This window comes from Anolis carolinensis, chromosome 5 (genome assembly GCF_035594765.1).
Source record: "Anolis carolinensis isolate JA03-04 chromosome 5, rAnoCar3.1.pri, whole genome shotgun sequence".
Classification (NCBI taxonomy): Eukaryota; Metazoa; Chordata; class Lepidosauria; order Squamata; family Dactyloidae; genus Anolis; species Anolis carolinensis.
The window spans coordinates 198,867,594-198,879,866 of record NC_085845.1 but is presented as its reverse complement, the minus strand read 5'-3'; the positions used below and the strand labels follow the sequence as shown (position 1 = coordinate 198,879,866).

General features: G+C 42.3%; 1 protein-coding gene across 2 annotated transcripts in view; it reads left to right on the top strand.

Moving 5' to 3' along the window:
* The window catches only part of plxna4 (plexin A4), a 612,214-nt gene that overhangs the window by 275,770 nt on the left and 324,171 nt on the right, over window positions 1-12,273 (top strand). The window contains exon 4 of one of the 2 annotated variants that reach the window (XM_062981246.1): window positions 1-12,273. This exon is cut by the window's left edge and continues 60,259 nt beyond it. The exons of the other annotated variant lie outside the window; for it this stretch is intronic. The gene's annotated coding sequence lies outside the window, so the exon portion shown is untranslated. 2 annotated transcript variants of the gene reach the window in all.

Sequence of the window (12,273 nt, the reverse complement as noted above, 5' to 3'; positions counted from 1 at the left end):
AATACTCACTGGACATCACTATGTGTTGTGCACATAGCCAGACTGGATGTGAGATGAATCCAGAGGTGCATTGACATTACAGTGTACATGTAGCCCTAGTGTTTATTTCATGTAGACAAGTGTTAAAGCGCTGAGCTGCTGAACTTGCAGTCCGAAAGGTCCCAGGTTCAAATCCGGGGAGTGGAGTGAGTGTTCACTGTTAGCTCCAGCTTCTGCCAACCTAGCAGTTTGAAAACATGCAAATGTGAGTAGATCAATAGGTACCGCTCCGGTGGGAAGGTAACAGCATTCCATGCAGTCATGCCTATGGCCACATGACCTTGGAGGTGTCTACAGACAACGCCGGCTCTTTGGCTTAGAAATGGAGATGAGCATCAAACCCCAGAGTCAGACATGACTGGACTTAACATCAGGGGAAACCTTTACCTTTACCTTTACTAGACAAGCCCTTTGTTTCTTCTCAAAAGAAGCAACGATTAATATTATCACTTTCCCTCTTGATTGCTTTGGGAAGAAACTAAGGGCTTGTCTACATGAAACCCTTTCACAATTCCGGACTTATGCTCAAAAATCACATGCGGCGGTTTTGCCAGAAAGCAGTGTTTTCTGCACGCAAAATACAGTTTTTTATGGAGAAAATAATATTCAAATTGTTGAAATTCCTGATCTATATTCAAAGGTAGACTAATAATAATAATTTATTACCTGCCTCTTTATTTGGCTCTAGGTGAGGCACAGCTTGTATCATGTATTTGCGTACAGTTTACGACTAATAAGTGCAACAAGCCAGTCACTGCTACCTTGATTCAGGTATTAGCAGTTGGGTATCAATAGTGAAATTTGGTGTTCCTAGTTCTCTTTAATGTAATTCCTAGACATTTGAAGCCTTCATGGTTAAACAAGTGAGATGGACAGAGGTCTGAAATAGTATCAAAGCTGAAGCTAATATGGTTGTGGTGGTTCCAGTGATAGTGCCTGGTGATTTTGTTTTGTTTTTCTTGCAGAGTGTTGAAAGGAAAGAGGTTTTCAAACAACTTTTCCAAGTGTCACTTGGACTACAACTCCTGCTCTCTCCTTGGCATCTTAGCTCACAGTGATTGGGGATGATGGGAGGCATGAGCACAGAGAAAAGCTGTTCTGAAAGTGTCAGTCTCTCCTGGTTAAAAGAGAAATCTTATTTGGAAAGGATTCCAAGATGCATTTATTTCTGAGTCGTGAAGAATTAAGGAGCAGGACTAGGATTTTTGCCTTTTGAATTACAATGTCTGTTTAGGAGGCATTAAATGTTAACAAGATTTTTTTTGAATAAATACCTCCAGTATCTAACAGCTCTTTGCTTAAGTCTTCTGTGCCTACATCAAATGTTCCTATTATCACTTCTCTGGCTAAAACAGTAATGACTTACAGTTTCAAAAATCCCCTCTTAATTCCCTTGCCCAGCGTTGTCACAGATACAATGTCACCAAAGTCTACACATTTTCTTTGCCTGTGGAGTTAAAGAACCCAGCTGGCATTGGGGGGACGATTACGGTGCCGGCATGTCTAATTTCCAACGGCTCAAGTCTGTGCCCGGATTTGGCGTCTTCCTTTTAGATGTGTGGCACATGACAGAACAACTTGCTCTGGTGCCCAAGTGTTTGCTGGCACAAGGGGATTTGAATCCCATGCTTGTTTGTGCCCAGGCTTTTTTGGAGGGGGGAGGAGGACTGACACGGCGGGGTGGGGCTGCCTGGCTGGCATTCCTCTCCCCTTAGCCTCGCTTGCGGCAGTCTGTTGCATTAAGGAGGCTTTGTAAAGGAACTAATCCTCCAACGTGGCTCAGACTGGCAAAGCTGCTGCTTCCATTCAAGAACGATTTGGGGACCAGGAACAGCCTGCATACAATCGATTTCCTCACCTTTTTTTTTTTTTTTTGCCATTATTTGCATTGCATGGCTTCCACTGGCACAGGCTATATTGTTTTGTTGGGTTTGCCCAAAGTGTGTGTATGTGGGCTATCCAAGAAGGTGAGCGGGATTTGGGGCTAGCCTGGCATAGAATCATAGCACTGGAAGAGCCCACAAGAGTCATCCAGTCCAACCCCATTTTGCCATATGGGAACACACAATTCAAGTAATCCCAGATACCATTTTCCCCACAAATGTGATGCCACTGATTTGGTTTGATCCTGCTTTTCATTTTTCTCACTTTCTGCCATAGTCTATTGACAGACTAGAGAGATGGGCCGAAACTAACAAAATGAAGTTCAACAGGGACAAATGCAAGATACTTCACTTCGGCAGAAAAAATGGAAATCAAAGATACAGAATGGGGGACGCCTGGCTTGACAGCAGTGTGTGCGAAAAAGACCTTGGAGTCCTTGTGGACAACAAGTTAAACACGAGCCAACAATGTGATACGGCAGCTAAAAAAGCCAATGGGATTCTGGCCTGCATCAATAGGGGAATAGCGTCTAGATCCAGGGAAGTCATGCTCCCCCTTTATTCTATTCTGCCTTGGTCAGACCACACCTGGAATCACATTGTGTCCAATTCTGGGCACTGCAGTTGAAGGGAGATGTTGACAAGCTGGAATGTGTCCAGAGGAGGGCAACTCAAATGATCAAAGGTCTGGAGAACAAGCCCTATGAGGAGCGGCTTAAAGAGCTGGGCATGTTTAGCCTGCAGAAGAGAAGGCTGAGAGGAGACATGATAGGCATGTACAAATACGTGAAGGGAAGTCAAAGGGAGGAGGGAGCAAGCTTGTTTTCTGCTGCCCTGCAGACTAGGACACGGAACAATGGCTTCAAACTACAGGAAAGGAGATTCCACCTGAACATCAGGAAGAACTTCCTCACAGTGAGGGCTGTTCGGCAGTGGAACTCTCTCCCCCGGACTGTGGTGGAGGCTCCTTCTTTGGAGGCTTTTAAGCAGAGACTGGATGGCCATCTGTCTGGGGTGCTTTGAATGCGATTTCCTGCTTCTTGGCAGGGGGTTGGACTGGATGGCCCATGAGGTCTCTTCCAACTCTACTATTCTATGATTCTATGATTCTAGCGTGGAGCAACGCTTACTCTACAGATACATTTCCCAGAATTCATAGTATCATAGATTCATAGAGTTGACCACAAAATAACAATAATAATAATAATAACAACAACAACAACAACAACAACTTTATTTTTGTATGCCGCCTCCATCTCCCCATCAGGGGCTCGGAGCGGCTCACATGGAGCAGCTAAGCCCAACACATCATATAACATTATAAAATGAACAGTTAAGACAAACATCAACTAATTACACAAGTCTCATAGGACCATAGGTAAGGAAAGGGACCTCCAAAAGCCATATAGATGGTCTCATAAGGCCGTAGCTAAGTAAAGAGACCTTCAAAGACCATCTAGACGATCTTATAAGACCATAGGTAAGCAAAGAGACCTCCAAAGACCAGGTAGACTGAAATCAACCCTAAGTCTAAAGTTTAGGACAGGGGCCAGGGAAATGACCTTGGAGGGCCGCATCCAGCCCACGGGCCTTAGTTTGGGGACCCCTGATCTAAGGGATCCCACCCAATGTTATAGCTCTCCATGATGGGGAGAATGGCATCTCATTAACTCCCATCAGTTACAAATATAACTGTTACAAATATAATTGAATTTTCTGGGAAGAGCTGGAGATGATGGAGATGGAGATAGATCATGTGCAATGGTTTGAACACTGGACTGCAACTCTGGAAACATGAGTTTTGTATCCCTGCCTAGCCACGAAGCTGGCTAACCTTGGGCAAGTCTCTCTCTCTGCCTCAGATGCTACCTCTTCTGACCACATTGTTGGGGCCAAGCCAAAGAAGTAAAAACTTAATCAGAAAGCATTCATGATAAATTGGAGAAATAATTAGTCTTTGGCTAAGATCCAAAAGAACTTGGAAAGCTTGAGGTCAACTTGGCCTTAGATAATAATTAGGTAGAGTGAGTAATGAGAGAAGAATTACGGATGAGCCAAATGTGGAAGGCGCCTTTTACATAACCAATCTGTAACTTTCAATAACACATATCCATTTCACCTGCAAACCAATTACAGAGCTTGCTCACACATATGAATTGTATTGTTAAAAGAACCATAAAATATTATAGCCCAGAGGTATTCAGGGCCTGAGATTTGCCTAAGTGTCCTGGGCTTTTGCTGCACAGTAAAATAAATAAATACCCACTGCAGAGACTCAGTTATGTGTTAAGGTGCCTCAGACATGAGCCTCATAAAGGGAAAGATACAAAGGTCCTGAAAGGTCAGTTGTGACAAACGTTTGACAAGGAAATCCTGTGATAGTTTCACCTTGGGATCACCATAGGCCAGCTACAATTTGCCCCCTTACCATACTCTGATGTAGCTTAGCCACAAGTGACCCAGTTCCAAAGTGTGAAATGTATAATGATACATAAAATCCTAGAGTCCTAGACTTGGAAGATCTCAAGAGCCATCCAATCCAACCCCTTGTCATATAGGAACACACAATCAGAACATTCCCAACAGATGCCATCCAGCTTCTACTTAAAAACATCCAGAGAAGGAGACTCCAACATGCTCCAAGAATATGCTTATTTTGCTGTCAAACACCTCATACTGTCAGGAAATTCTTCCTAATGTTCCAGTAGATTTTATTTCCTGAAATTTGAATCCATTGCTCTATGTCCTAATCTCCAGAGCAGCAGAAAACATGCTTTCCCTCTCCTCAATGTGGCATCCTTTCAGATATTTAAACAGGGCTGTCATGCCCCACCAGATCCTCATATGGATTCATGGTTTCCACACCTTTCATCATTTTGGTCACCCTTCTCTGGAAACTTTCCAAGTTGTCAATATCCTTCTTGAATTATGGTGCTCAGAACTGGGAAGGTCTGAACAACTTAGAATAGAGCAGGACTATGACTTCCCTCGATCTAGATCATTAGTTCCCAACCTTTGGTCTGCCAGGTGTTTATTTATTTATTTATCTATCTATCTATTTATAGTATTTATATTCCGCCCTTCTCACCCCGAAGAGGATTCAGGGCAGATTACAATGAACATATATAGGCAAACATTCAATGCCATCAGACAAACAACATGCAGTATAGACACACACAGAGGCAATTTAACATTTCCAGCTTCATGAGGGTACACTCGATTCCGGCCACAGGGGGAGCAGTTGCTTCACCGTCCACTAGTGACACTGAGTACTGTACTTCCTCATTCCTTTCCATTTGCTGCTGGCAGTTTTATGGTGTTGTAAATTAGTTAAATTAGCCTCCCGCATAAAGCGTACCAAAATTTCCTAGTTGACAGATGCAACTGACTTTCGGGCTGTTTAGGTAAACAGCAAGTCGGGCTATTTAATGGTCGGGGGCTTAACCTGACCCGGCCTTCAAACTCATGGCCTCTTAGTCAGTAGTGATTTATTGCAGCTGGCTACTAACCAGTCATGCTGGCCACATGACCTTGGAGGTGTCTACGGACAACGCCAGCTCTTCGGCTTAGAAATGGAGATGAGCACCAACCCCCAGAGTCGGACACAACTGGACTTACTGTCAGGGAAAACCTTTACCTTTTACCTTACTAACCAGCTGCGCCACAGCCCGGCCCATAGAGCTTCAATTTCCAGAAATCTCGGCCAGTTTACCAGCTGTTAGGCATTGTGGGAGCTGAAGTCCAAAACACCTGGAGGGCCAAAGTTTGGGAACCGCTGATACTAGACTCCTATTGATGTAGCCTAGAATTGCATTGTTTTTTCTACCTGCCACAGCATGATGTTGACTCATGTTCAGCTTGTGGTCTACTAAAACTCTTAGATCTCTTTCACATGAACTTCTTTGAAGCCAGATGTTATCCATTCCTGTTACAAAGCATACAAAAATACACGTTGAGCATCACTTATCTGGCATTTCAAAATACTCCAAAATCCAAAATTGTCCTGAGAGTGAGGGACAGTTCAATATACACAAACTTGGTTGATGTACAATATTGTTGAAAAGGTCATGTGGCCGGCATGACAGCATGGAATGCCGTTACCTTCCCACCAGAGCAGTACCTATTGATCTACTCACATTTGCATGTTTTCGAACTGCTAGGTTGGCAGAAGCTGGAGCTAACAGTGGGTGCTCACTCCGCTCCCTGGGTTTGAACCTGGGACCTTTTGGTCTGCAAGTTCAACAGCTCAGCGCTTTAACACACTGAGCCACCGGAGGCTCCAGTAGCAACAATAATAGAGAAAAAAATAAAAGTAATAATACCAATAATAATAGAGAAAAATAATAAATGTACCATATATTCTTGAGTATAAGCTGACCCAAATATAAGCCAACCAGGACCCCCGCCCAAGTATAAGCCAAGGGGGGCTTTTTCAGTCTTAAAAAAAAGGGATGAAAAACTAGGCTTATACTCGAGTATATACAGTAATAAGTTTAACAGTCAAATTATTCACTGAACTTATTTATTTTCTATTTTGTATCTAAGTGGGCTATTTGTGTTGAGAATGGATACTCAATCTGTAGTAATCAAAGAGAAAATATAATGTTAAACATGGCGTAAAGTGTGTGTCTTTTGTACATAAAGTGGGACGCAAACATAGGGTGCTAGGCATTGATTTGATGGCCATCGACTTACCACCAATTTCGCTATACAGATGTATGAAACCCAAGTAAAAAGTTCCTAGAAAGCCTTGTATCTGCAAAGCATCCAGGTGAAGCCTGAAGTCCTCGCACAAGGCCAGTTGTCAAGGCGACGGCGCGGGCCCTTGAGCTATTCAGCGACAAGCTCTGCTGTCGGATTAGAGAGGGACGCTTTTTTATTATTATTCCCATTATAATAGAATCATAGAGTTGGAAGAGACCACAAGGGCCATCCAGTCCAGTGCTTGTTTGGGATCGCGCTCTCTGCATCTATTGGCTGCCTATAATCCGAATTGTGCCTCTAAGACAAGATGCACACCAATGCTCCCGTGCCTTCATTCACATCTGGAAGGGAAAGGGAGCAGACTTCCTTCCCCTTTTCCCCTTTCTTCCCTTGCGCTTGTTGCATAGTCGGCCAATTATCCCAAGTAGTGACAAGGAGGAAAAAAAATGAATTAGCCGAAGCTTTGTAATGTCAGCGTTATTTATCTTTCATAAGCTCGCCCGGCTCAGCTGCGGATCAGCAAAGGAGCGCCTTTATTCCTCCGGCCGGGCTTTGATCCTGCTTTCTTTGCAGCCTCTTGATACGCTCCCTTTGCTCCATCATTACAAAATCTTTTTCTTCTGGGAGGAGAAGGAGAAGGCAGAGGGATTGGGCCTGGCAGGAGTGGCCATGGCATCCATGCATCCGCATGGCCATGTGTCCCCCCCCCTTCCTTAATTCCCCCCATAGCCAAGATAATAAAATCACTCGGTTTGGTTTATTTTCTGTGATCTCTCCTGCTCTTTCACAAAGGAAAAGAAAGGTGCTGATTCTGATAAGAACTCCTGCTACGTTCTTTCTTCTCTCTCCCTCCCAATCCTGGTACATATTTTGCTGCTGGTGGAAGCACTCTCTTTTTAACTATTATAATAGAGATTTTTTCCCCCTCCTAGATGAGAAAGAATGCTTGTTAATGAGGATGGCAACTGAAGAGACAAAAGTGAAGAAGGCAAAGGGAGGGATAGGGTAAATTTACACTATGCAATTGGTGCCATTTGGTGCCACTTTAACTGCTGTAGCTCAATGTTGTGTGACAATAAGAGTTGTACCGTATATACTCGAATATAAGCCAACCCGAATATAAGCCGAGGCATCTAATTTTACCCCAAAAACCTGGGAAATCATTGACTCCAGTATAAGCCGAGGGTGGTAAATTTCAGAAATAAAAATAGATACCAAAAAATTACATTAATTGAGGCATCAGTAGGTTTGTTTTTGAACCATGTCAGATGTCTAGTGAAGTTGACTCCAGAGGTTTTGGACATCAACTCCCAGCCATTCCTAGCAACAGGACAAATGCAACAGTTATAGTCCAAAACATTTGGATAAGCAGAACTTCCTGATCCCTGTTTCAGAGACTAGGTGTTTTCATCTCTTCTGGAGATCCGCAGAGAAATTGACAGAGTCTTTTTCTCCTTATTAACCCATCACTCACTTAATTAACAAAAGCTCAACTGAGATGATATTTTGAAGAAAGTGACAGGTGATTATTTAATAAACATACATTTCCACTCCTTGTTAGAAAAAATGCAATTAAAAACCAAATCCTGTCTTCCTTATAAAAAGGAATTGTGCACACCGTATATACTTGAGTATAAGCCGACCCAAATATAAGTCAAGGCACCTAATTTTACCACAAAAAAACCTGTGAAATCATTGACTCCGGTATAAGCCGAAGGTGATCAATTTCAGAAATAAAGATAGATACCAAAAAATTACATTAATTGAGGCATCTGTAGGTTAAATGTTTTTGAATATTTATATCAAGCTCTAATTTAAGATAAGACTGTCTAACTCTGATTAAATCGTTATTCTCGTCTTCTTCAATGTAAATGTGCTTATGTATCCTTTTAATAATAATAGAATAAAATAATACATGTAATAAATACAGGAAAATAATACATGTAATAATAAATAGAGTAAAATAATAAATGCAATAATAATAAGATCAGAGTGAAATAATAAATGTATTATTATTATTAATAATAATAATAATAAAAATAGAGTAAAATAAATGTAATAGTAGCAACAATAATAGAGTACAATAATAAATTTAATGATAATAGAGTAAAATAATAAATGTAATAATAGCGATAATAATAGAGAAAAATAATAAATGTACCATATATTCTCAAGTATAAGCTGACCCAAATATAAGCCAACCAGGACCCTCACCCGAGTATAAGCCGAGGGGGGCTTTTTCAGTCTTAAAAAAAGGGCTGAAATCTAGGCTTATACTCGAGTATATACAGTAGTTTTTGCAACATCTTTAGAGTTGCAAAAATTTCCCCAAACTCCATAGCATTGACCCATGACAGTTAAAGTGGTATCAAACTGCATTAATTCTACAGTGTAGATGCACCCCCTGGTGTTGCAGAGGGAGTAACATAATTTGTGTTGTTTGACCGAGAATGTATTGCCCTTCCCTACAAAACAGTGTTTCATGGCACCCAAGACTCTCCTTAAGCATATATAGATTGGGTGTTGTGTGTTTTCCAGGCTGTGTGGCCATGTTCCAGAAGTATTCTCTCCTGACTTTTTGCCCACATCTATGGCAGGTATCCTCATAGGTTGTGAGGTATCATACATGGCCATACAGCCCGGAAAACACACAACAACCATGTGATTCCGGTCATGAAAGCCTTCGACAACACATGTATAGATTGATTTCCTTTTGTGAAATGTGCCTCTGTGCACCGTGGAATCAGGGCCTGTTTGCACCAAGATGTTCTAGCCCTCTGATTCTGCTTTGATTGGCATGGCATCCATGGCATCCTGGGATTAGAATACTGTAATGGGAATATTTCCTATTGTGTGCCTTCAAGTCATTTCTGAATTATAGCAAACCTATGGCAGAGTTGTGTGGTGCTTTCTGGGCAAGATTTCATAGGGTAGTGGTGATGGTGGCATTTTTGCTTGCTTGAGGATAAAAGTGTGAGGCTTGACTAGCCCAAGGTTTCCATGCCTTTCCATGGCTGAGTGGAGAGCAGTTGTTCCCAAACTTTTTTTGACCAGGGACTACTTTCCAACATTAGTATCAAAAGGGTTACAAATCGTTTTGGTCAACTTTAGATTTGGTTTGGTTATTTGGGGTACTGATTCAGAAAATTGCATTGGCTAGACCACATCAGCTCTAGTTTCTGATACAGAACAGATGCCATCCAGTAGTAGCCATCTGCTCGCCCATAGAAAACCATATTTAATAATCTAGAGCTGACATGGTTTATCCAATGCAATTTTCTGAATCAGCACCCCAAATAACCCCAGGAATAGGTTTAAAAATGAGGACATCAAGGTGCCCCCGCTTCAAGGTGCACATGGAACAGCTCCACTTAGGAGGAAGGAGGAGGAGAAGCAGCAATCAGGAGGCTTATCGGGTTGTTGTGTGTTTTCCGGGCTGTATGGCCATGTTCAAGGAGCATTTGCTCCTGATGTTTCATCCACATCTATGGCAGACATCCTCAGAGGTTGTGAGGAGGCTTATTGTCATGCCTTTTGTGGGTAGTCAGCCTCTCCCCTCCCAACATCCCCATTTTTTTTGTGTCAGGAGCAACTTAAGAAACTGCAAGTCACTTCTGGTGTGAGAGAATTGGCCATCTGCAATGACATTGCCCAGGGGATGCCCGGATGTTTTAGCCAACTTAACATCCCCGTTGCCTTGGCATTATAAGAGAGTTTCGCGAGATTAGTAGGTCTTGTTGCAATGGTGTAGTAACAGCGAGGCTGTGCACCATATTTTAGTTCTTGGGGACCACTGGTGATCCACGAACCACAGGTTGGGAACCACTGCTCTAGAATAATAGTCCAAAGGTCCCCCATAGAAGTCATTTGTGGGCGTTTTGAAGCAATTGGTTTTTTTTGTAAATAAACGTCTTGCATAGATATGTGTGCATGCGCATAAATTATATATACTGTATAATCTTCTTGGGGGTGTAGGGAATGCAACCCATAGACTAAACTTTGCCCACCCATATTGTACGGTGTATGTGGGAACAGCCATAGATTTGTAAATTGTAGCGTGTAAAAATGACATTGTACATCACTTTGAACCCTACAATTTGTTATGGGCAAAGGGTTTGGTACAACGGTCTAACAGAAATGCCTTGGAAGGTTATTTCAGTTAGACTTGCTACAGAGAGAGGTGTAATGCATGTTGTTTAGAGTGTTAAAAATCAATGCACAAATTGGGAGAGAGAGAGAAGGCCAGCAAAATGTTTTTTTTTTTTAATGGATGTCTAGCCTCCTCCTCCTCCCCTTTCTCCCTAGGTCTCTGTCTCTCTCTCAGCTGATAAGCAAAGCCATTTGGAGAACAGCTGTTCCCAACCGGGTCAAATCTTAAAGGGAAAGATAATAAGGAGGTCAATGTGGCAGCTCTCCATTACTGCAATATAGCTAATTAAACAAAAGCCGGACAGTGTTAGACATGCTTGGAAATGCTGGGGCTACATTTTGAAGAGCACATTAACACTGACTTCTGCTTCCTAATGAAAACCACTCAGCCTGCCAGCCAACCTGCCCACCCCCCAGTCTACACATAACAATCACACCATACGGGATTTGAAAGACCAAACACTCTGACACATGCAAACACTCCTGTGGGGGAGAAAAGGAATCCACCCAAAACCTCCTCCACAGGCTTTTTTACAATCCCAATGGCTACCTTGCCTAATCCAGAACTACGAAAATATGACTTCAAGGACTACAAATCCCAGAATCCAAAACTTGTCCAAAATCTGGCTTAACTCACTCACCAACCCTTCATGGATCAACCAGAACATATTAGGAGCATTAATCCTGCCATGTTTATTCTTCAATGGTATTGTATAGACATGCTTGGATTGCCTATGTATTAGTGCACTGGATGATGGATATCATCATGTCTGGCTGATGTATGTCCCTTACGTACACCAACCAGGCATTATCCTTCTGAGCGTCCAAAATCACATAAGATTAGGATGTTATCCATTTTAAATTGTAGGAATCTCTTGATAGGTCTACAAAAGATTCCTATATACAATCTTGGGGAGATATTGCTGCCAGTTCACAGTTGACAATATAGTCAGTGCTGGAAGAACCAATGGCTTGATTCACTGTATGGCAGCTTCTTATGTTCCTAGGGTCACTTTTAAATACCACCAAGCCTTCCTGAAAACACCCCATCTTCTTGTCTGATTTTGGAAGTTAAGCAGGATGGGACCTAGTTATTCCTTCAATGGATGACCACAACGGAATATCAAGGATTTCCAGCTAGGACAGCCCACATGGTGCAGTGGTTTTCAGGGGGTTAATTAGCTCCAAACCACCCTGATTTATTGGTGAGTCAGGCCTCTCACCAATCCATCCTCCGTCAGACTGCTTTATCATCTGGCTAAGCAGTACCAACAAACGACACCACAATTGTAAATCAGCTAATCACAGCGGTTTCAAGACTTTATTATATACAAACTATATACAACTACAAAGTCCATTGCTCATAGGACCCATGCTTCCCTAGCAAGGCAAAGCATGTCCTATCTCTTTGCCAATCGATCATCTGTAAAGCTCTTCTGCTGCCAGCAACTCCCACATTCCATAGCAGAATGACAAGGAAGACTTGACCTATTGGCTA